This window comes from Sardina pilchardus, chromosome 21, assembly GCF_963854185.1.
Source record: "Sardina pilchardus chromosome 21, fSarPil1.1, whole genome shotgun sequence".
Taxonomy (NCBI): Eukaryota; Metazoa; Chordata; class Actinopteri; order Clupeiformes; family Clupeidae; genus Sardina; species Sardina pilchardus.
In genome coordinates this window covers 18,982,231-19,007,576 of record NC_085014.1, presented here as the reverse complement: position 1 = coordinate 19,007,576, position 25,346 = coordinate 18,982,231, and positions in this window count along the sequence as shown.

Below are 25,346 nucleotides of genomic sequence, written 5' to 3'. Positions count from 1 at the left end.
ACCTTCTGTCTCAGGCTTTAAGCATACAATCTCATTAAGACTACAGATCCTGTTTCACTACTTCCTCTGTCCACAACTGTTTCAAAATAAAGGTCCTCACTGCAATAATACACTATTAAATCATTTAACCATTGAAACTACTCAACTATTGAACTGTTCAACCATTCCAACTGTCAGTTATCATCCACTATGCCTCCAGTCAACTACATGAAACCTCCATGTACCTAGCAACCAACATAGCAACCATTAAAATTAAGTGTTTATGACAGCTTCCATAGCAACCAACATGATTATACTGCAGTAACTTCTTGTTTCCTGATAGTGGCCACCATGGATACCCTAGCAACAAATGTTTCAAAATAAAAGTCCTCACTAGCAAGTTAGCTAGTTAGCATGGTTAACATAGTTAGCATTGTTAGCATAGTTAGCATTTTTAGCATAACTGCAAAAAACTATCAACTAAGTTAGCTAATCAACCTGGTTAGCATTGTTAGTAAATTTAGCATTGTTAGCATAGTTAGCATTTTTAGCATTACTGCTAGAAATCATCGGTTAAGTTAGCTAATCAACCTGGTTAGCATTGTTAGTAAAGTTAGCATTGCTAGCATAATACGCGTTTTTAGCGTAACTGCTAGAAATCATTAGCTAAGTTAGCTAATCAACATTTTAACATGAATAGAAATCATTAGTTAAGTTAGAACTGGAACGTTTCATCTTCAAACTGTCTACCTTCACACTATCAACTCTCTTTAAACTATGCAACCACCATGTTTACCCTAGCTACACCTTAGTAACCATATCTACATTATCTATCTATTTTTGCATTTTCATGCACTGGTAATTCCTTGGAATTGCATTTCTAGTTCTTCTTCTAACGCACGCAATTCAGCTTCAACCGCTTCACGTAGAAACTCCATTCAAACTATGTCGCGTAGGTCTTACTTACGCGATGTGGGCAAAGTATTTTTCAACTTTGTAACTTTTATACTTTTTAAACTATTAGTTAAAAACTATTCCAATTTCCTCCATAGACTTAACATTGCTCATTATGACATCACGGCAGCAATTAGAATCTTACTCCAGCTGGTCAGCCACCTGGGCACCAACTGTCAGTTTCTCTCAGGCTCCTCTCTGAAGACTACATATTCTGTTCCCCTGTATCCTCTGCGCACAACAGTATCAAAATAAGTCCTCCTAATTCCATCCAACTTTATATCCATTCATCTTCTTCAAACCATTCACTCATCCACCCATTCTAAACAGTCTGCCTATCAACAACATCAATTAGACGCTCTACATTGAACTTTTAAACAATCTACTCTGTCTCAGGCTGGCTCTCTTAAGACTAGCCAGTTAAATTGATTACACCTGTATCTGTATCCACTACTCTCAGTAGAGAGCTGTGTCTCTCCATTCTACAAGAATATAAGGCACATTCCATCCAACATTCTATCCATTCATCTTCTTCAGACCATTCACTCATCCACCCATTAAACTGTCTATCAACATCTATTAAACAATCTGTCTATCAACATCCATTAAACTCTCTGTCTATCAACATTAATTAGACTATCTACATTCAACTTTTAAATTATTTACTCTGTCTCAGGCTTTAAGAGTAGCCTACTCTGGCTCTCTTAAGACTAGTCAGTTAAATTGATTACACCTGTGTCAACTACTCTCAGAGAGCTGTATCAGTGTCTCTCTTAACAAGAATATAAGGCACATTCCATCCAACCTTCTATCCATTCATCTTCTTCAGACCATTCACTCATCCACCCATTAAACTGTCAATCAATATCTATTAAACAATCTGCCTATCAACATCCATTAAACATTCTGTCTATTAACATTAATTAGACTATCTACATACAACTTTTAAAGTATTTACTGTGGGTCCCTCTCAAGCAGCGTTTATATGTCCTCCCTCGCTCCTCGATCCTCAATGATCTACATAAAGAAAGATAGAAGAAGGGCTAGACTATCCCATTGTTGCCGCTCCATCATTCTTTATGTAGATCAGTGAGGAGCGAGAGAGGACGCGTAAACGCTATATGAGAGGCACCTTCTGTCTCAGGCTTTAAGCATACAAACTCATTAAGACTACAGATCCTGTTTCACTACTTCCTCTGTCCAAAACTGTTTCAAAATAAAGGTCCTCACTGCAATAATACACTATTAAATAATTTAACCATTGAAACTACTCAACTATTGAACTGTTCAACCATTCCAACTGTCAGTTATCATCCACTATGCCTCCAGTCAACTACATGAAACCTCCATGTACCTAGCAACCAACATAGCAACCATTAAAATGAAGTGTTTATGACTGTTTCCATAGCAACCAATATGATTATACTGCAGTAACTTCTTGTTTCCTGATAGTGGCCACCATGGATACCCTAGCAACAAATGTTTCAAAATAAAAGTCCTCACTAGCAAGTTAGCTAGTTAGCATTGTTAGCATTTTTACCATAACTGCAAAAAATCATCAACTAAGTTAGCTAATCAACCTGGTTAGCATTGTTAGCAAATTTAGCATTGTTAGCATAGTAAGCATTTTTAGCATTACTGCTAGAAATCATCGGTTAAGTTAGCTAATCAACCTGGTTAGCATTGTTAGTAAAGTTAGCATTGCTAGCATAATTAGCATTTTTAGCGTAACTGCTAGAAATCATTAGCTAAGTTAGCTAATCAACATTTTAACATGAATAGAAATCATTAGTTAAGTTAGAACTGGAATGTTTCATCTTTAAACTGTCTACCTTCACACTATCAACTCTCTGTAAACTATGCAACCACCATGTTTACCCTAGCTACACCTTAGTAACCATATCTACATTATCTATCTATTTTTGCATTTTCATGCACTGGTAATTCCTTGGAATTGCATTTCTAGTTATTATTATTAAACTTCTTCTTCTAACGCTCGCAATTCAGCTTCAACCGTTTAACGTAGAAACTTCATTCAAACTTTGTTGCGTAGGTCTTGCTTATGCCATATGTGCTTTATATTTTTCAACTTTGTAACTTTTATACTTTTTAAACTATTAGTTAAAAACTATCACCATTTCCCCCATAGACTTAACATTGCTCATTATGACATCACGGCAGCAATTAGAATGTTACCCCAGCTGGTCAGCCACCTGGGCACCAACTGTCAGTTTCTCTCAGGCTCCTCTCTGAAGACTACATATTCTGTTCCCCTGTATCCTCTGCGCACAACAGTATCAAAATAAGTCCTCCTAATTCCATCCAACTTTATATCCATTCATCTTCTTCAAACCATTCACTCATCCACCCATTCTAAACAGTCTGCCTATCAACAACATCAATTAGACGCTCTACATTGAACTTTTAAACAATCTACTCTGTCTCAGGCTGGCTCTCTTAAGACTAGCCAGTTAAATTGATTACACCTGTATCTGTATCCACTACTCTCAGTAGAGAGCTGTGTCTCTCCATTCTACAAGAATATAAGGCACATTCCATCCAACATTCTATCCATTCATCTTCTTCAGACCATTCACTCATCCACCCATTAAACTGTCTATCAACATCTATTAAACAATCTGTCTAACATCCATTAAACTCTCTGTCTATCAACATTAATTAGACTATCTACATTCAACTTTTAAATTATTTACTCTGTCTCAGGCTTTAAGATACTCTTAAGACTAGCCAGTTAAATTGATTACACCTGTGTCAACTACTCTCAGAGAGCTGTATCAGTGTCTCTCTTAACAAGAATATAAGGCACATTCCATCCAACCTTCTATCCATTCATCTTCTTCAGACCATTCACTCATCCACCCATTAAACTGTCAATCAATATCTATTAAACAATCTGCCTATCAACATCCATTAAACATTCTATCTATCAACATTAATTAGACTATCTACATACAACTTTTAAAGTATTTACTGTGGGTCCCTCTCAAGCAGCGTTTATATGTCATCCCTCGATCCTCGATCCTCAATGATCTACATAAAGAAAGATAGAAGAAGGGCTAGACTATCCCATTGTTGCCGCTCCATCATTCTTTATGTAGATCAGTGAGGAGCGAGAGAGGACGCGTAAACGCTATGAGAAGCACCTTCTGTCTCAGGCTTTAAGCATACAATCTCATTAAGACTACAGATCCTGTTTCACTACTTCCTCTGTCCACAACTGTTTCAAAATAAAGGTCCTCACTGCAATAATACACTATTAAATCATTTAACCATTGAAACTACTCAACTATTGAACTGTTCAACCATTCCAACTGTCAGTTATCATCCACTATGCCTCCAGTCAACTACATGAAACCTCCATGTACCTAGCAACCAACATAGCAACCATTAAAAAGTGTTTATGACCGTTTCCATAGCAACCAACATGATTATACTGCAGTAACTTCTTGTTTCCTGATAGTGGCCACCATGGATACCCTAGCAACAAATGTTTCAAAATAAAAGTCCTCACTAGCAAGTTAGCTAGTTACCATGGTTAGCATAGTTAGCATTGTTAGCATAGTTAGCATTTTTAGCATAACTGCAAAAAATCATCAACTAAGTTAGCTAATTAACCTGGTTAGCATTGTTAGCAAATTTAGCATTGTTAGCATTTTTAGCATTACTGCTAGAAATCATCGGTTAAGTTAGCTAATCAACCTGGTTAGCATTGTTAGCATTGCTAGCATAGTAAGCATTTTTAGCGTAACTGCTAGAAATCATTAGCTAAGTTAGCTAATCAACATTTTAACATGAATAGAAATCATTAGTTAAGTTAGAACTGGAACGTTTCATCTTTAAACTGTCTACCTTCACACTATCAACTCTCTGTAAACTATGCAACCACCATGTTTACCCTAGCTACACCTTAGTAACCATATCTACATTATCTATCTATTTTTGCATTTTCATGCACTGGTAATTCCTTGGAATTGCATTTCTAGTTCTTCTTCTAACGCACGCAATTCAGCTTCAACCGCTTAACATAGAAACTCCATTCAAATTTTGACGCGTAGGTCTTACTTACGCGATGTGGGCTTTGTATTTTTCAACTTTGTAACTTTTATACTTTTTAAACTATTAGTTAAAAACTATTACAATTTCCCCCATAGACTTAACATGGCTCATTATGACATCACGGCAGCAATTAGAATGTTACCCCAGCTGGTCAGCCACCTGGCCACCAACTGTCAGTTTCTCTCAGGCTTTACAATCTCTCTGAAGACTATTTTGTTCCCCTGTATCCTCTGCGCACAACAGTATCAAAATAAGTCCTCCTAATTCCATCCAACTTTATATCCATTCATCTTCTTCAAACCATTCACTCATCCACCCATTCTAAACAGTCTGCCTATCAACATCAATTAGACGCTCTACATTCAACTTTTAAACAATCTACTCTGTCTCAGGCTGGCTCTCTTAAGACTAGCCAGTTAAATTGATTACACCTGTATCTGTATCCACTACTCTCAGTAGAGAGCTGTGTCTCTCCATTCTACAAGAATATGAGGCACATTCCATCCAACATTCTATCCATTCATCTTCTTCAAACCATTCAATCATCCACCCATTAAACTGTCTATCAACATTTAATAAACAATCTGTCTATCAACATCCATTAAACTCTCTGTCTATCAACATTAATTAGACTATCTACATTCAACTTTTAAATTATTTACTCTGTCTCAGGCTTTAAGAGTAGGCTACACTCTGGCTCTCTTAAGACTAGCCAGTTAAATTGATTACACCTGTGTCAACTACTCTCAGAGAGCTGTATCAGTGTTTCTCTTAACAAGAATATAAGGCACATTCCATCCAACCTTCTATCCATTCATCTTCTTCAGACCATTCACTCATGCACCCATTAAACTGTCAATCAATATCTATTAAACAATCTGCCTATCAACATCCATTAAACATTCTGTCTATCAACATTAATTAGACTATCTACATACAACTTTTAAAGTATTTACTGTGGGTCCCTCTCAAGCAGCGTTTATATGTCCTCCCTCGCTCCTCGATCCTCAATGATCTACATAAAGAAAGATAGAAGAAGGGCTAGACCAGGGCTATTCAACTTCAGTACCAAGAGGGCCGAATGGAAAAATCACTGGGTTTTCAGGGGCCGCATAAAATAAGACGCCGCAAAATAATTGTATCCAACAATATTTGATAAAATCAGAGTAAAATTCAGTTCAATTCAATTGAATTTTACACACTGGCATAGAAACTAAGAACATAGCCTATTATCCATATCCATAAAAAAAAAATCTTCTCAGACAGGTAATAGGCTGCCACACAAACTATACAAGTATTTGTATATACATAGTATTTCATACCTGATGTCATGCATCAGTGGGAAAAATTGCAGTGTTGATTTAACTAGCCTACTTCAAGATAATTAGGCTCATAAGTGTTTCAAACACACACAGTAGCCTACAGCGCCAATCTCTCAAATATACTTAGCATTGAATTTAAAGAAAAAGTAATGCCAGCTCTGCCTCTGTTTATCTATTTCACGATTTCTTACCGCCAAAGATTCTAAACTTCGAGCCTGCGCAAATCACAAACAATAACATTCCCACGAGTGGAGTGAAGATGGCTCTGTCTAAAGAAGCGTCTAATTGACAACGAGAATCGTTCATTTTACCCTCTGCAACAAGTACGAGACTTTCATGTTTATTGTGCAACGAATCCATCGCTGGAAAGGAATATAAAGTCAAGAGGCAATTCTCTACAAACCACAGCTCCTTCACTAACTTTCCCGAGGGCTCGGAGGAACGGAGACCGGGTATGATTGTAACATTTTTGATTTGCGCACGCAAATTTAGGTTTAGAATCTTTGGCGGTAAGAAATCGTAATTTAATCAACATTTAATGATAAGATTTTAAACTAGTTACACATTTGGAAATGTCAGTTTGTGTAGTGATGTGCTGTGTTCTCTGAGTGAAGATAACTGGAAGAATTAGTCTGGCCAATAGGGGCGGGCCGACAGTGCGCTACTCGCCAATCATATGAAGATCTATGCACACCCGTCAAAGCGAGTTCATTCTCATGACGAGACACGCGGGCCACAGGAAATTTGAAGCGGGCCACATCTGGCCCGCGGGCCGCTAGTTGAATAGGCCTGGGCTAGACTATCCCATTGTTGCCGCTCCATCATTCTTTATGTAGATCAGTGAGGAGCGAGAGAGGACGCATAAACGCTATATGAGAGGCACCTTCTGTCTCAGGCTTTAAGCATACAATCTCATTAAGACTACAGATCCTGTTTCACTACTTCCTCTGTCCACAACTGTTTCAAAATAAAGGTCCTCACTGCAATAATACACTATTAAATCATTTAACCATTGAAACTACTCAACTATTGAACTGTTCAACCATTCCAACTGTCAGTTATCATCCACTATGCCTCCAGTCAACTACATGAAACCTCCATGTACCTAGCAACCAACATAGCAACCATTAAAATTAAGTGTTTATGACAGCTTCCATAGCAACCAACATGATTATACTGCAGTAACTTCTTGTTTCCTGATAGTGGCCACCATGGATACCCTAGCAACAAATGTTTCAAAATAAAAGTCCTCACTAGCAAGTTAGCTAGTTAGCATGGTTAACATAGTTAGCATTGTTAGCATAGTTAGCATTTTTAGCATAACTGCAAAAAACTATCAACTAAGTTAGCTAATCAACCTGGTTAGCATTGTTAGTAAATTTAGCATTGTTAGCATAGTTAGCATTTTTAGCATTACTGCTAGAAATCATCGGTTAAGTTAGCTAATCAACCTGGTTAGCATTGTTAGTAAAGTTAGCATTGCTAGCATAATACGCGTTTTTAGCGTAACTGCTAGAAATCATTAGCTAAGTTAGCTAATCAACATTTTAACATGAATAGAAATCATTAGTTAAGTTAGAACTGGAACGTTTCATCTTCAAACTGTCTACCTTCACACTATCAACTCTCTTTAAACTATGCAACCACCATGTTTACCCTAGCTACACCTTAGTAACCATATCTACATTATCTATCTATTTTTGCATTTTCATGCACTGGTAATTCCTTGGAATTGCATTTCTAGTTCTTCTTCTAACGCACGCAATTCAGCTTCAACCGCTTCACGTAGAAACTCCATTCAAACTATGTCGCGTAGGTCTTACTTACGCGATGTGGGCAAAGTATTTTTCAACTTTGTAACTTTTATACTTTTTAAACTATTAGTTAAAAACTATTCCAATTTCCTCCATAGACTTAACATTGCTCATTATGACATCACGGCAGCAATTAGAATCTTACTCCAGCTGGTCAGCCACCTGGGCACCAACTGTCAGTTTCTCTCAGGCTCCTCTCTGAAGACTACATATTCTGTTCCCCTGTATCCTCTGCGCACAACAGTATCAAAATAAGTCCTCCTAATTCCATCCAACTTTATATCCATTCATCTTCTTCAAACCATTCACTCATCCACCCATTCTAAACAGTCTGCCTATCAACAACATCAATTAGACGCTCTACATTGAACTTTTAAACAATCTACTCTGTCTCAGGCTGGCTCTCTTAAGACTAGCCAGTTAAATTGATTACACCTGTATCTGTATCCACTACTCTCAGTAGAGAGCTGTGTCTCTCCATTCTACAAGAATATAAGGCACATTCCATCCAACATTCTATCCATTCATCTTCTTCAGACCATTCACTCATCCACCCATTAAACTGTCTATCAACATCTATTAAACAATCTGTCTATCAACATCCATTAAACTCTCTGTCTATCAACATTAATTAGACTATCTACATTCAACTTTTAAATTATTTACTCTGTCTCAGGCTTTAAGAGTAGCCTACTCTGGCTCTCTTAAGACTAGTCAGTTAAATTGATTACACCTGTGTCAACTACTCTCAGAGAGCTGTATCAGTGTCTCTCTTAACAAGAATATAAGGCACATTCCATCCAACCTTCTATCCATTCATCTTCTTCAGACCATTCACTCATCCACCCATTAAACTGTCAATCAATATCTATTAAACAATCTGCCTATCAACATCCATTAAACATTCTGTCTATTAACATTAATTAGACTATCTACATACAACTTTTAAAGTATTTACTGTGGGTCCCTCTCAAGCAGCGTTTATATGTCCTCCCTCGCTCCTCGATCCTCAATGATCTACATAAAGAAAGATAGAAGAAGGGCTAGACTATCCCATTGTTGCCGCTCCATCATTCTTTATGTAGATCAGTGAGGAGCGAGAGAGGACGCGTAAACGCTATATGAGAGGCACCTTCTGTCTCAGGCTTTAAGCATACAAACTCATTAAGACTACAGATCCTGTTTCACTACTTCCTCTGTCCAAAACTGTTTCAAAATAAAGGTCCTCACTGCAATAATACACTATTAAATAATTTAACCATTGAAACTACTCAACTATTGAACTGTTCAACCATTCCAACTGTCAGTTATCATCCACTATGCCTCCAGTCAACTACATGAAACCTCCATGTACCTAGCAACCAACATAGCAACCATTAAAATGAAGTGTTTATGACTGTTTCCATAGCAACCAATATGATTATACTGCAGTAACTTCTTGTTTCCTGATAGTGGCCACCATGGATACCCTAGCAACAAATGTTTCAAAATAAAAGTCCTCACTAGCAAGTTAGCTAGTTAGCATTGTTAGCATTGTTAGCATTTTTACCATAACTGCAAAAAATCATCAACTAAGTTAGCTAATCAACCTGGTTAGCATTGTTAGCAAATTTAGCATTGTTAGCATAGTAAGCATTTTTAGCATTACTGCTAGAAATCATCGGTTAAGTTAGCTAATCAACCTGGTTAGCATTGTTAGTAAAGTTAGCATTGCTAGCATAATTAGCATTTTTAGCGTAACTGCTAGAAATCATTAGCTAAGTTAGCTAATCAACATTTTAACATGAATAGAAATCATTAGTTAAGTTAGAACTGGAATGTTTCATCTTTAAACTGTCTACCTTCACACTATCAACTCTCTGTAAACTATGCAACCACCATGTTTACCCTAGCTACACCTTAGTAACCATATCTACATTATCTATCTATTTTTGCATTTTCATGCACTGGTAATTCCTTGGAATTGCATTTCTAGTTATTATTATTAAACTTCTTCTTCTAACGCTCGCAATTCAGCTTCAACCGTTTAACGTAGAAACTTCATTCAAACTTTGTTGCGTAGGTCTTGCTTATGCCATATGTGCTTTATATTTTTCAACTTTGTAACTTTTATACTTTTTAAACTATTAGTTAAAAACTATCACCATTTCCCCCATAGACTTAACATTGCTCATTATGACATCACGGCAGCAATTAGAATGTTACCCCAGCTGGTCAGCCACCTGGGCACCAACTGTCAGTTTCTCTCAGGCTCCTCTCTGAAGACTACATATTCTGTTCCCCTGTATCCTCTGCGCACAACAGTATCAAAATAAGTCCTCCTAATTCCATCCAACTTTATATCCATTCATCTTCTTCAAACCATTCACTCATCCACCCATTCTAAACAGTCTGCCTATCAACAACATCAATTAGACGCTCTACATTGAACTTTTAAACAATCTACTCTGTCTCAGGCTGGCTCTCTTAAGACTAGCCAGTTAAATTGATTACACCTGTATCTGTATCCACTACTCTCAGTAGAGAGCTGTGTCTCTCCATTCTACAAGAATATAAGGCACATTCCATCCAACATTCTATCCATTCATCTTCTTCAGACCATTCACTCATCCACCCATTAAACTGTCTATCAACATCTATTAAACAATCTGTCTAACATCCATTAAACTCTCTGTCTATCAACATTAATTAGACTATCTACATTCAACTTTTAAATTATTTACTCTGTCTCAGGCTTTAAGATACTCTTAAGACTAGCCAGTTAAATTGATTACACCTGTGTCAACTACTCTCAGAGAGCTGTATCAGTGTCTCTCTTAACAAGAATATAAGGCACATTCCATCCAACCTTCTATCCATTCATCTTCTTCAGACCATTCACTCATCCACCCATTAAACTGTCAATCAATATCTATTAAACAATCTGCCTATCAACATCCATTAAACATTCTATCTATCAACATTAATTAGACTATCTACATACAACTTTTAAAGTATTTACTGTGGGTCCCTCTCAAGCAGCGTTTATATGTCATCCCTCGATCCTCGATCCTCAATGATCTACATAAAGAAAGATAGAAGAAGGGCTAGACTATCCCATTGTTGCCGCTCCATCATTCTTTATGTAGATCAGTGAGGAGCGAGAGAGGACGCGTAAACGCTATGAGAAGCACCTTCTGTCTCAGGCTTTAAGCATACAATCTCATTAAGACTACAGATCCTGTTTCACTACTTCCTCTGTCCACAACTGTTTCAAAATAAAGGTCCTCACTGCAATAATACACTATTAAATCATTTAACCATTGAAACTACTCAACTATTGAACTGTTCAACCATTCCAACTGTCAGTTATCATCCACTATGCCTCCAGTCAACTACATGAAACCTCCATGTACCTAGCAACCAACATAGCAACCATTAAAAAGTGTTTATGACCGTTTCCATAGCAACCAACATGATTATACTGCAGTAACTTCTTGTTTCCTGATAGTGGCCACCATGGATACCCTAGCAACAAATGTTTCAAAATAAAAGTCCTCACTAGCAAGTTAGCTAGTTACCATGGTTAGCATAGTTAGCATTGTTAGCATAGTTAGCATTTTTAGCATAACTGCAAAAAATCATCAACTAAGTTAGCTAATTAACCTGGTTAGCATTGTTAGCAAATTTAGCATTGTTAGCATTTTTAGCATTACTGCTAGAAATCATCGGTTAAGTTAGCTAATCAACCTGGTTAGCATTGTTAGCATTGCTAGCATAGTAAGCATTTTTAGCGTAACTGCTAGAAATCATTAGCTAAGTTAGCTAATCAACATTTTAACATGAATAGAAATCATTAGTTAAGTTAGAACTGGAACGTTTCATCTTTAAACTGTCTACCTTCACACTATCAACTCTCTGTAAACTATGCAACCACCATGTTTACCCTAGCTACACCTTAGTAACCATATCTACATTATCTATCTATTTTTGCATTTTCATGCACTGGTAATTCCTTGGAATTGCATTTCTAGTTCTTCTTCTAACGCACGCAATTCAGCTTCAACCGCTTAACATAGAAACTCCATTCAAATTTTGACGCGTAGGTCTTACTTACGCGATGTGGGCTTTGTATTTTTCAACTTTGTAACTTTTATACTTTTTAAACTATTAGTTAAAAACTATTACAATTTCCCCCATAGACTTAACATGGCTCATTATGACATCACGGCAGCAATTAGAATGTTACCCCAGCTGGTCAGCCACCTGGCCACCAACTGTCAGTTTCTCTCAGGCTTTACAATCTCTCTGAAGACTATTTTGTTCCCCTGTATCCTCTGCGCACAACAGTATCAAAATAAGTCCTCCTAATTCCATCCAACTTTATATCCATTCATCTTCTTCAAACCATTCACTCATCCACCCATTCTAAACAGTCTGCCTATCAACATCAATTAGACGCTCTACATTCAACTTTTAAACAATCTACTCTGTCTCAGGCTGGCTCTCTTAAGACTAGCCAGTTAAATTGATTACACCTGTATCTGTATCCACTACTCTCAGTAGAGAGCTGTGTCTCTCCATTCTACAAGAATATGAGGCACATTCCATCCAACATTCTATCCATTCATCTTCTTCAAACCATTCAATCATCCACCCATTAAACTGTCTATCAACATTTAATAAACAATCTGTCTATCAACATCCATTAAACTCTCTGTCTATCAACATTAATTAGACTATCTACATTCAACTTTTAAATTATTTACTCTGTCTCAGGCTTTAAGAGTAGGCTACACTCTGGCTCTCTTAAGACTAGCCAGTTAAATTGATTACACCTGTGTCAACTACTCTCAGAGAGCTGTATCAGTGTTTCTCTTAACAAGAATATAAGGCACATTCCATCCAACCTTCTATCCATTCATCTTCTTCAGACCATTCACTCATGCACCCATTAAACTGTCAATCAATATCTATTAAACAATCTGCCTATCAACATCCATTAAACATTCTGTCTATCAACATTAATTAGACTATCTACATACAACTTTTAAAGTATTTACTGTGGGTCCCTCTCAAGCAGCGTTTATATGTCCTCCCTCGCTCCTCGATCCTCAATGATCTACATAAAGAAAGATAGAAGAAGGGCTAGACCAGGGCTATTCAACTTCAGTACCAAGAGGGCCGAATGGAAAAATCACTGGGTTTTCAGGGGCCGCATAAAATAAGACGCCGCAAAATAATTGTATCCAACAATATTTGATAAAATCAGAGTAAAATTCAGTTCAATTCAATTGAATTTTACACACTGGCATAGAAACTAAGAACATAGCCTATTATCCATATCCATAAAAAAAAAATCTTCTCAGACAGGTAATAGGCTGCCACACAAACTATACAAGTATTTGTATATACATAGTATTTCATACCTGATGTCATGCATCAGTGGGAAAAATTGCAGTGTTGATTTAACTAGCCTACTTCAAGATAATTAGGCTCATAAGTGTTTCAAACACACACAGTAGCCTACAGCGCCAATCTCTCAAATATACTTAGCATTGAATTTAAAGAAAAAGTAATGCCAGCTCTGCCTCTGTTTATCTATTTCACGATTTCTTACCGCCAAAGATTCTAAACTTCGAGCCTGCGCAAATCACAAACAATAACATTCCCACGAGTGGAGTGAAGATGGCTCTGTCTAAAGAAGCGTCTAATTGACAACGAGAATCGTTCATTTTACCCTCTGCAACAAGTACGAGACTTTCATGTTTATTGTGCAACGAATCCATCGCTGGAAAGGAATATAAAGTCAAGAGGCAATTCTCTACAAACCACAGCTCCTTCACTAACTTTCCCGAGGGCTCGGAGGAACGGAGACCGGGTATGATTGTAACATTTTTGATTTGCGCACGCAAATTTAGGTTTAGAATCTTTGGCGGTAAGAAATCGTAATTTAATCAACATTTAATGATAAGATTTTAAACTAGTTACACATTTGGAAATGTCAGTTTGTGTAGTGATGTGCTGTGTTCTCTGAGTGAAGATAACTGGAAGAATTAGTCTGGCCAATAGGGGCGGGCCGACAGTGCGCTACTCGCCAATCATATGAAGATCTATGCACACCCGTCAAAGCGAGTTCATTCTCATGACGAGACACGCGGGCCACAGGAAATTTGAAGCGGGCCACATCTGGCCCGCGGGCCGCTAGTTGAATAGGCCTGGGCTAGACTATCCCATTGTTGCCGCTCCATCATTCTTTATGTAGATCAGTGAGGAGCGAGAGAGGACGCATAAACGCTATATGAGAGGCACCTTCTGTCTCAGGCTTTAAGCATACAATCTCATTAAGACTACAGATCCTGTTTCACTACTTCCTCTGTCCACAACTGTTTCAAAATAAAGGTCCTCACTGCAATAATACACTATTAAATCATTTAACCATTGAAACTACTCAACTATTGAACTGTTCAACCATTCCAACTGTCAGTTATCATCCACTATGCCTCCAGTCAACTACATGAAACCTCCATGTACCTAGCAACCAACATAGCAACCATTAAAATTAAGTGTTTATGACAGCTTCCATAGCAACCAACATGATTATACTGCAGTAACTTCTTGTTTCCTGATAGTGGCCACCATGGATACCCTAGCAACAAATGTTTCAAAATAAAAGTCCTCACTAGCAAGTTAGCTAGTTAGCATGGTTAACATAGTTAGCATTGTTAGCATAGTTAGCATTTTTAGCATAACTGCAAAAAACTATCAACTAAGTTAGCTAATCAACCTGGTTAGCATTGTTAGTAAATTTAGCATTGTTAGCATAGTTAGCATTTTTAGCATTACTGCTAGAAATCATCGGTTAAGTTAGCTAATCAACCTGGTTAGCATTGTTAGTAAAGTTAGCATTGCTAGCATAATACGCGTTTTTAGCGTAACTGCTAGAAATCATTAGCTAAGTTAGCTAATCAACATTTTAACATGAATAGAAATCATTAGTTAAGTTAGAACTGGAACGTTTCATCTTCAAACTGTCTACCTTCACACTATCAACTCTCTTTAAACTATGCAACCACCATGTTTACCCTAGCTACACCTTAGTAACCATATCTACATTATCTATCTATTTTTGCATTTTCATGCACTGGTAATTCCTTGGAATTGCATTTCTAGTTCTTCTTCTAACGCACGCAATTCAGCTTCAACCGCTTCACGTAGAAACTCCATTCAAACTATGTCGCGTAGGTCTTACTTACGCGATGTGGGCAAAGTATTTTTCAACTTTGTAACTTTTATACTTTTTAAACTATTAGTTAAAAACTATTCCAATTTCCTCCATAGACTTAACATTGCTCATTATGACATCACGGCAGCAATTAGAATCTTACTCCAGCTGGTCAGCCACCTGGGCACCAACTGTCAGTTTCTCTCAGGCTCCTCTCTGAAGACTACATATTCTGTTCCCCTGTATCCTCTGCGCACAACAGTATCAAAATAAGTCCTCCTAATTCCATCCAACTTTATATCCATTCATCTTCTTCAAACCATTCACTCATCCACCCATTCTAAACAGTCTGCCTATCAACAACATCAATTAGACGCTCTACATTGAACTTTTAAACAATCTACTCTGTCTCAGGCTGGCTCTCTTAAGACTAGCCAGTTAAATTGATTACACCTGTATCTGTATCCACTACTCTCAGTAGAGAGCTGTGTCTCTCCATTCTACAAGAATATAAGGCACATTCCATCCAACATTCTATCCATTCATCTTCTTCAGACCATTCACTCATCCACCCATTAAACTGTCTATCAACATCTATTAAACAATCTGTCTATCAACATCCATTAAACTCTCTGTCTATCAACATTAATTAGACTATCTACATTCAACTTTTAAATTATTTACTCTGTCTCAGGCTTTAAGAGTAGCCTACTCTGGCTCTCTTAAGACTAGTCAGTTAAATTGATTACACCTGTGTCAACTACTCTCAGAGAGCTGTATCAGTGTCTCTCTTAACAAGAATATAAGGCACATTCCATCCAACCTTCTATCCATTCATCTTCTTCAGACCATTCACTCATCCACCCATTAAACTGTCAATCAATATCTATTAAACAATCTGCCTATCAACATCCATTAAACATTCTGTCTATCAACATTAATTAGACTATCTACATACAACTTTTAAAGTATTTACTGTGGGTCCCTCTCAAGCAGCGTTTATATGTCCTCCCTCGCTCCTCGATCCTCAATGATCTACATAAAGAAAGATAGAAGAAGGGCTAGACTATCCCATTGTTGCCGCTCCATCATTCTTTATGTAGATCAGTGAGGAGCGAGAGAGGACGCGTAAACGCTATATGAGAGGCACCTTCTGTCTCAGGCTTTAAGCATACAAACTCATTAAGACTACAGATCCTGTTTCACTACTTCCTCTGTCCAAAACTGTTTCAAAATAAAGGTCCTCACTGCAATAATACACTATTAAATAATTTAACCATTGAAACTACTCAACTATTGAACTGTTCAACCATTCCAACTGTCAGTTATCATCCACTATGCCTCCAGTCAACTACATGAAACCTCCATGTACCTAGCAACCAACATAGCAACCATTAAAATTAAGTGTTTATGACCGTTTCCATAGCAACCAACATGATTATACTGCAGTAACTTCTTGTTTCCTGATAGTGGCCACCATGGATACCCTAGCAACAAATGTTTCAAAATAAAAGTCCTCACTAGCAAGTTAGCTAGTTAGCATGGTTAGCATAGTTAGCATTTTTAGCATAACTGCTAGAAATGATTGGCTAAGTTAGCTAATCAACCTGGTTAGCATGTTTAGCATAGTTAGCATTTTTAGCATAACTGCAAAAAATCATCAACTAAGTTAGCTAATCAACCTGGTTAGCATTGTTAGCATTTTTAACATTGTTAGCATAGTTAGCATTTTTAGCATTATTGCTAGAAATCATTGCTAGAAATCATCAGTTAACCTGGTTAGCAATGTTAGTTTGAGTTAGCATTGTTACCATAGTTAGCATTGCTAGCATAGTTAGCATTTTTAGCATAACTGCTAGAAATCATTAGCTAAGTTAGCTAATCAACCTGGTTAGAACTGTGAGCATAGTTAGCATAGTTAACATTTTTACCATAACTGCATGAAATCAGTAGCTAAGTTAACCAATCAACCTGGTTACCATTGTTACCATAGTTAACATTTTAACATGAATAGAAATCGTTAGTTAAATTAGAACTGGAATGTTTCAGCTTTAAACTGTCTACCTTCACACTATCAACTCTCTGTAAACTATGCAACTACCATGTTTACCCTAGCTACACCTTAGTAACCATATCTACATTATCTATCTATTTTTGCATTTTCATGCACTGGTAATTCCTTGGAATTGCATTTCTAGTTCTTCTTCTAACGCACGCAATTCAGCTTGAACCGTTTAACGTAGAAACTTCATTCAAACTTTGTTGCGTAGGTCTTGCTTATGCCATGTGTGCTTTGTATTTTTCAACTTTGTAACTTTTATACTTTTTAAACCATTAGTTAAAAACTATTACAATTTCCCCCATAGACTTAACATTGCTCATTATGACATCACGGCAGCAATTAGAATGTTACGCCAGGTGGCCAGTCCAGGTGCAGCAGCTCTCTCTCTCTCTCAGGCTTAAATTGATTACACCTGTATCAACTGTCAGTTTCTCTGGCTTTAAGCATACAATCTCTCTGAAGACTACATATCCTGTTAACTGTTTCCTCTGTCCACAACTGTTTCAAAATAAAAGTCCTCACTGCAATAATACACTATTAAATCATTTAACCATTGAAACTACTCAACTATTTAACTGTTAAACCATTCCAACTGTCAGTTATCATCAACTATGCCTCCAGTCAACTACATGAAACCTCCATGTACCTAGCAACCAACATAGCAACCATCAAAATTAAGCGTTTATGACCGTTTCCATAGCAACCAACATGATTATACTGCAGTAACTTCTTGTTTCCTGATAGTGGCCACCATGGATACCCTAGCAACAAATGTTTCAAAATAAAAGTCCTCACTAGCAAGTTAGCTAGTTAGCATGGTTAGCATAGTTAGCATTGTTAGTATAGTTAGCATTTTTAGCATAACTGCAAAAAATCATCAACTAAGTAAGCTAATCAACCTGGTTAGCATTGTTAGCAAATTTAGCATTGTCAGCATAGTTAGCATTTTTAGCATTACTGCTAGAAATCATCGGTTAAGTTAGCTAATCAACCTGGTTAGCATTGTTAGTAAAGTGAGCATTGCTAGCATAATTAGCATTTTTAACGTAACTGCTAGAAATCATTAGCTAAGTTAGCTAATCAACATTTTAACATGAATAGAAATCATTAGTTAAGTTAGAACTGGAATGTTTCATCTTTAAACTGTCTACCTTCACACTATCAACTCTCTGTAAACTATGCAACCACCATGTTTACCCTAGCTACATACACTATTAAATCATTTTACCACTGAAACTACTCAACTATTTAACTGTTCATTCCAACCATTCCAACTGTCAGTTATCATCAACTATGCCTCCAGTCAACTAAATGAAACCTCCATGTACCTAGCAACCAACATAGCAACCATTAAAATTAAGCGTTTTTGACAGTTTCCATAGCAACCAACATGATTATACTACAGTAACTTCTTTATTCCTGATAGTGGGCACCATGGATACCCTAGCAACTACTGTTTCAAAATAAAAGTCCTCACTAGCAAGTTAGCATTGTTAGCATAGTTAGCATTGTTAGCATAGTTAGCATTTTTAGCATAACTGCTAAAAATGATTAGCTAAGTTAGCTAATCAACCTGGTTAGCGTTGTTAGCATAGTTAGCATTGTTAGCATTTTTAGCACAACTGCTAAAATGATTAGCTAAGTTAGCTAATCAACGTGGTTAGCATTGTTAACATAGTTAGCAATGTTAGCATAGTTAGCATTTTTAGCGTTACTGCTAGAAATCATCAGCTAAGTTAACTTATCAACCTGGTTAGCATTGTTAGCATAGTTAACATTTTAGAATACCTGTTAGAAATCATTAGTTAAGTTAGAACAGGAATATTTAAGCTTTTAAATGTCTACCTTAACACTATCAACTCTCTTTAAACTATGCAACCACCATGTTTACCCTAGCTACACCTTAGTAGCCATATCTACATTTTTTTGCATTTTCATGCACTGGTAATTCCTTGGAATTGCATTTCTAGTTACAGTGCATGAAAATGCACTGTACTGTTATTCCAAGTCTTCTTCTTACAGTGCATGAAAATGCACTGTACTGTTCTTCCTCGGTCTTCTTCTTCTTCTTCTTCTTATTCTTCTTCTAACGCACGCAAATCAGCTTCAACCGCTTAACGTAGAAACTCCATTCAAACTATGTCGCGTAGGTCTTACTTACGCGATGTGGGCTTTGTATTTTTCAACTTTGTAACTTTTATACTTTTTAAACTATTAGTTAAAAACTATTACAATTTCCCCCATAGACTTAACATTGCTCATTATGACATCACGGCAGCAATTAGAATCTTACGCCAGGTGGCCGGCCACCTGGGCACCAACTGTCAGTTTCTCTGGCTTTAAGCATACAGTCTCTCAGAAGACTACACATATCCTGTTAAACTGTTTCCTCTGTCCACAACTGTTTCAAAATAAAAGTCCTCAATGCAATAATACACTATTAAATCATTTAACCATTGAAACTACTCAACTATTGAACTGTTCAACCATTCCAACTGTCAGTTATCAACCACTATGCCTCCAGTCAACTACATGAAACCTCCATGTACCTAGCAACCAACATAGCAACCATTAAAATTAAGTGTTTATGACCGTTTCCATAGCAACCAACATGATTATACTGCAGTAACTTCTTGTTTCTTGATAGTGGCCACCATGGATACCCTAGCAACAAATGTTTCAAAATAAAAGTCCTCACTAGCAAGTTAGCTAGTTAGCATGGTTAGCATAGTTAGCATTTTTAGCATAACTGCAAAAAATCATCAACTAAGTTAGCTAATCAACCTGGTTAGCATTGTTAGCAAATTTAGCATTGTTAGCATAGTTAGCATTTTTAGCATTACTGCTAGAAATCATCGGTTAAGTTAGGTAATCAACCTGGTTAGCATTGTTAGTAAAGTTAGCATTGCTAGCATAATTAGCATTTTTAGCGTAACTGCTAGAAATCATTAGCTAAGTTAGCTAATCAACATTTTAACATGAATAGAAATCATTAGTTAAGTTAGAACTGGAATGTTTCAGCTTTAAACTGTCTACCTTCACACCATCAACTCTCTGTAAACTACGCAACCACCATGTTTACCCTAGCTACACCTTAGTAACCATATCTACATTATCTATCTTTTTTTGCATTTTCATGCACTGGTAATTCCTTGGAATTGCATTTCTAGTTAGAGTGCATGAAAATGCACTCTACTGTTATGCTGTTTATTCTTATTATCGATATTATTATTCTTCTTCAGACACTTTTTGTGCGTTCAATTCAGCTTCAACCGTTCGACGTAGAAACTTCATTCAAACTGCGCTGCGTAGGTCTTACTTAGGTGACTTCAGCTATGTAATTTTCAACTTTTAAAACTTTATCGTTTAATTTATATGAATTTTTTAAAACATTTTTTCTCCCATAGACTTAACATTGGATTATGACATCACAATGAAGTCGTTAAGCAATTAGAATCTTAAGCCAGGTGTTCAAAGCCACCTGGCAGCAACTCTCTGTCTCAGGCTTTCTGGCTCTCTTAAGACAACATATCCTGTTCAACTGTTTCCTCTGCCCACAACTGTTTCAAAATAAAAGTCCTCATCATTTTTGCATTTTCATGCACTCGTAATTTCCTTGGAATTACATCTCTAGTTATTACAGTGCATGAAAATGCACTGTACTGTTATTCCAAGTCTTCTTATTATTATTAAACTTCTTCTTCTAACGCAGCCAATTCAGCTTCAACCGTTTAACGTAGAAACTTCATTCAAACGTTGTTGCGTAGGTCTTGCTTATGCCATGCCTGCTTTATATTTTTCAACTTTGTAACTTTTATACTTTTTAAACTATTAGTTAAAAACTATTACAATTTCCCCCATAGACTTAACATTGCTCATTATGACATCACGGCAGCAATTAGAATCTTACTCCAGCTGGTCAGCCACCTGGGCACCAACTGTCAGTTTCTCTCAGGCTTTACAATATCCCTGAAGACTACATATTCTGTTCCCCTGTATCCTCTGCGCACAACAGTATCAAAATAAGTCCTCCTAATTCCATCCAACTTTATATCCATTCATCTTCTTCAAACCATTCACTCATCCACCCATTCTAAACAGTCTGCCTATCAACATCAATTAGACGCTCTACATTCAACTTTTAAACAATCTACTCTGTCTCAGGCTGGCTCTCTTAAGACTAGCCAGTTAAATTGATTACACCTGTATCTGTATCCACTACTCTCAGTAGAGAGCTGTCTCTCCATTCTACAAGAATATAAGGCACATTCCATCCAACATTCTATCCATTCATTTTCTTCAGACCATTCACTCATCCACCCATTAAACTGTCTATCAACATTTATTAAACAACCTGTCTATCAACATCCATTAAACTCTCTGTCTATCAACATTAATTAGACTATCTACATTCAACTTTTAAATTATTTACTCTGTCTCAGGCTTTAAGAGTACACTGTGGCTCTCTTAAGACTAGCCAGTTAAATTGATTACACCTGTATCAACTACTCTCAGATAGCTGTATCAGTGTCTCTCTTAACAAGAATATAAGGCACATTCCATCCAACCTTCTATCCATTCATCTTCTTCAGACCATTCACTCATCCACCCATTAAACTGTCAATCAATATCTATTAAACAATCTGCCTATCAACATCCATTAAACATTCTGTCTATCAACATTAATTAGACTATCTACATACAACTTTTAAAGTATTTACTGTGGGTCCCTCTCAAGCAGCGTTTATATGTCCTCCCTCGCTCCTCGATCCTCAATGATCTACATAAAGAAAGATAGAAGAAGGGCTAGACTATCCCATTGTTGCCGCTCCATCATTCTTTATGTAGATCAGTGAGGAGCGAGAGAGGACGCGTAAACGCTATATGAGAGGCACCTTCTGTCTCAGGCTTTAAGCATACAATCTCATTAAGACTACATATCCTGTTTCCTCTGTCCAAAACTGTTTCAAAATAAAAGTCCTCACTGCAATAATACACTATTAAATCATTTAACCATTGAAACTACTCAACTATTTAACTGTTCAACCATTCCAACTGTCAGTTATCATCAACTATGCCTCCAGTCAACTACATGAAACCTCCATGTACCTAGCAACCAACATAGCAACCATTGAAATTAAGCGTTTATGACCGTTTCCATAGCAACCAACATGATTATACTGCAGTAACTTCTTGTTTCCTGATAGTGGCCACCATGGATACCCTAGCAACAAATGTTTCAAAATAAAAGTCCTCACTAGCAAGTTAGCTAGTTACCATGGTTAGCATAGTTAGCATTGTTAGCATAGTTAGCATTTTTAGCATAACTGCTAGAAATGATTAGCTAAGTTAGCTAATCAACCTGGTTAGCATTGTTAGCAATTTTAGCATTGTTAGCATTTTTAGCATTATTGCTAGAAATCATCAGTTAAGTAAGCTAAACAACCTGGTTAGCCTTGTTACCATAGTTAGCATTGCTAGCATAGTTAGCATTTTTAACATAACTGCTAGAAATCATTAGCTAAGTTAGCTAATCAACCTGGTTAGCACTGTGAGCATAGTTAGCATAGTTAACATTTTTACCATAACTGCATGAAATCAGTAGCTAAGTTAACAATCAACCTGGTTATCATAGTTACCATAGTTATCATTTTAACAGGAATAGAAATCATAAGTTAAGTTAGAAGTGGAATGTTTCAGCTTTAAACTGTCTACCTTCACACTATCAACTCTCTGTAAACTATGCAACCACCATGTTTACCCTAGCTACACCTTTGTAACCATATCTACATTATCTATCTATTTTTGCATTTTCATGCACTGGTAATTCCTTGGAATTGCATTTCTAGTTATTATTATTAAACTTCTTCTTCTAACGCAGCCAATTCAGCTTCAACCGTTTAACGTAGAAACTTCATTCAAACGTTGTTGCGTAGGTCTTGCTTATGCCATGCCTGCTTTATATTTTTCAACTTTGTAACTTTTATACTTTTTAAACTATTAGTTAAAAACTATTACAATTTCCCCCATAGACTTAGCATTGCTCATTATGACATCACGGCAGCAATTAGAATCTTACACCAGGTGGCCGGCCACCTGGGCACCAACTGTCAGTTTCTCTCAGGCTCCTCTCTGAAGACTATTCTGTTCCCCTGTATCCTCTGCGCACAACAGTATCAAAATAAGTCCTCCTAATTCCATTCAACTTTATATCCATTCATCTTCTTCAAACCATTCACTCATCCACCCATTCTAAACAGTCTGCCTATCAACATCAATTAGACGATCTACATTCAACCTTTAAACAATCTACTCTGTCTCAGGCTGGCTCTCTTAAGACTAGCCAGTTAAATTGATTACACCTGTATCTGTATCCACTACTCTCAGTAGAGAGCTGTGCTGCCGTACAAAGGCAAAACCCCTTAACATCATATTTTGTCAAAAATGAGTTAATGTCATTTTTGGGGTATTTGAGACTTCCTTTATCATGTGAATGAATATCGTTAGTCAATTTAAGCGTTTTAGCGAAAAAATAAAGGGCTCTGACAGCCGTAACTTCCAAAACCGTAAGACAAACCACAGTAGAACGCCTTAACAGTTATGATAAGGCTTTTAGCCTTTGTGCGGGCACGCTGAAGTTGAGTTAAGCTGTTCTGGCTTTGGTAAACCAGGCTTCACGACAGATGTTACTGTACCTCCGTGATGTTACGGCTACTCTAGCTTTGACCTACCGTCAAAGTTTGCCGTCACCAAACCACATAAGCTAGTTTGCGAGAACAACACCACTTAGCTAGCCAGACAAACTGCTCAGTATGCAGTAGGAATTAAAGCAAGGTGATCAAGCTATAGATTGTATGTTTTACAGGTTGTCATACATGTTGTGATTTTCGTTCAGGGCGATGGTTCAGATCTGTCGATGTCTGTGACAGCCCGGAGCTAATCTGAATCACGTAGTGCTAACGTTGAGGCTGACACACCTCCTCATTTAGCGGAGCCTCATCAGACGCCGAAAACCAATTATTAAAACAACATACAGGCATCCTACCTTTCCATGCAATCCGATGTAATCAATGGAAGATATAATCCATAGCAAAGCACGTAATCTGCATCCAAAACAATCCGTACATGTTTGAACCATATTTTCTTCTTGCAGATGTTCATGCCAGATCTTTCACAAATCCATATTGCTAACAAAGTAAGCTAACCCCGATGGTAAAAGTAATTCCAAGTTTTTTTTCGGTGGACCCTGTCCATGTTATCTCTGAATTAAAAAGTAGTAATCCAAGTCGAGTTTGCTGACTGTGCATCTTGAGCAGTTCGGTGGCATTTAACCTTTAACCCTTAAATTTGATTGACCACGTTTGTAATGTAAACATGGGACATTGTTTTTCTCCTGTATGGGAGGGTAAGACTAAACTTCCTTCCTCAGGTGATTTCAGGTCCTTATGCAAAATAGCCTATAGAATTAGTTATGGGCCTGTGGCTCATCAAGGGTCAATCAGTATTCAATATCAATGAGATAGGTATGTAGAGTATATAATATATATATAATAGAGTAATACAATAATAATCATTATCAATTACTAATTATCATCATCACTGAACTGGCTATTTGCAGACTGTGCGGCCCCTACTTATCCAACCTGGGCCTTCCGGGTCTCGTTGCTTGTGAACATGGAGGATGAGGAACGGTCTAATCAAATGTTTAATTAATTATTACTCTAAAATCAATAAATATACTGTACCTTTGTATTAAATTATAATTTAATTATCTGTATTGAGAAAATATCTCTTGTATTTTAGGTAAGTTTAGTGTTGCTGCGCTATCCTGATCATTATAGCACTTTGTAGGAACAACCAATGGTCTATATAATTTAAAATAAATACCATGATGACTAGACCTTGGTTAAGTGTTCTTATATTGGATGTAAGTA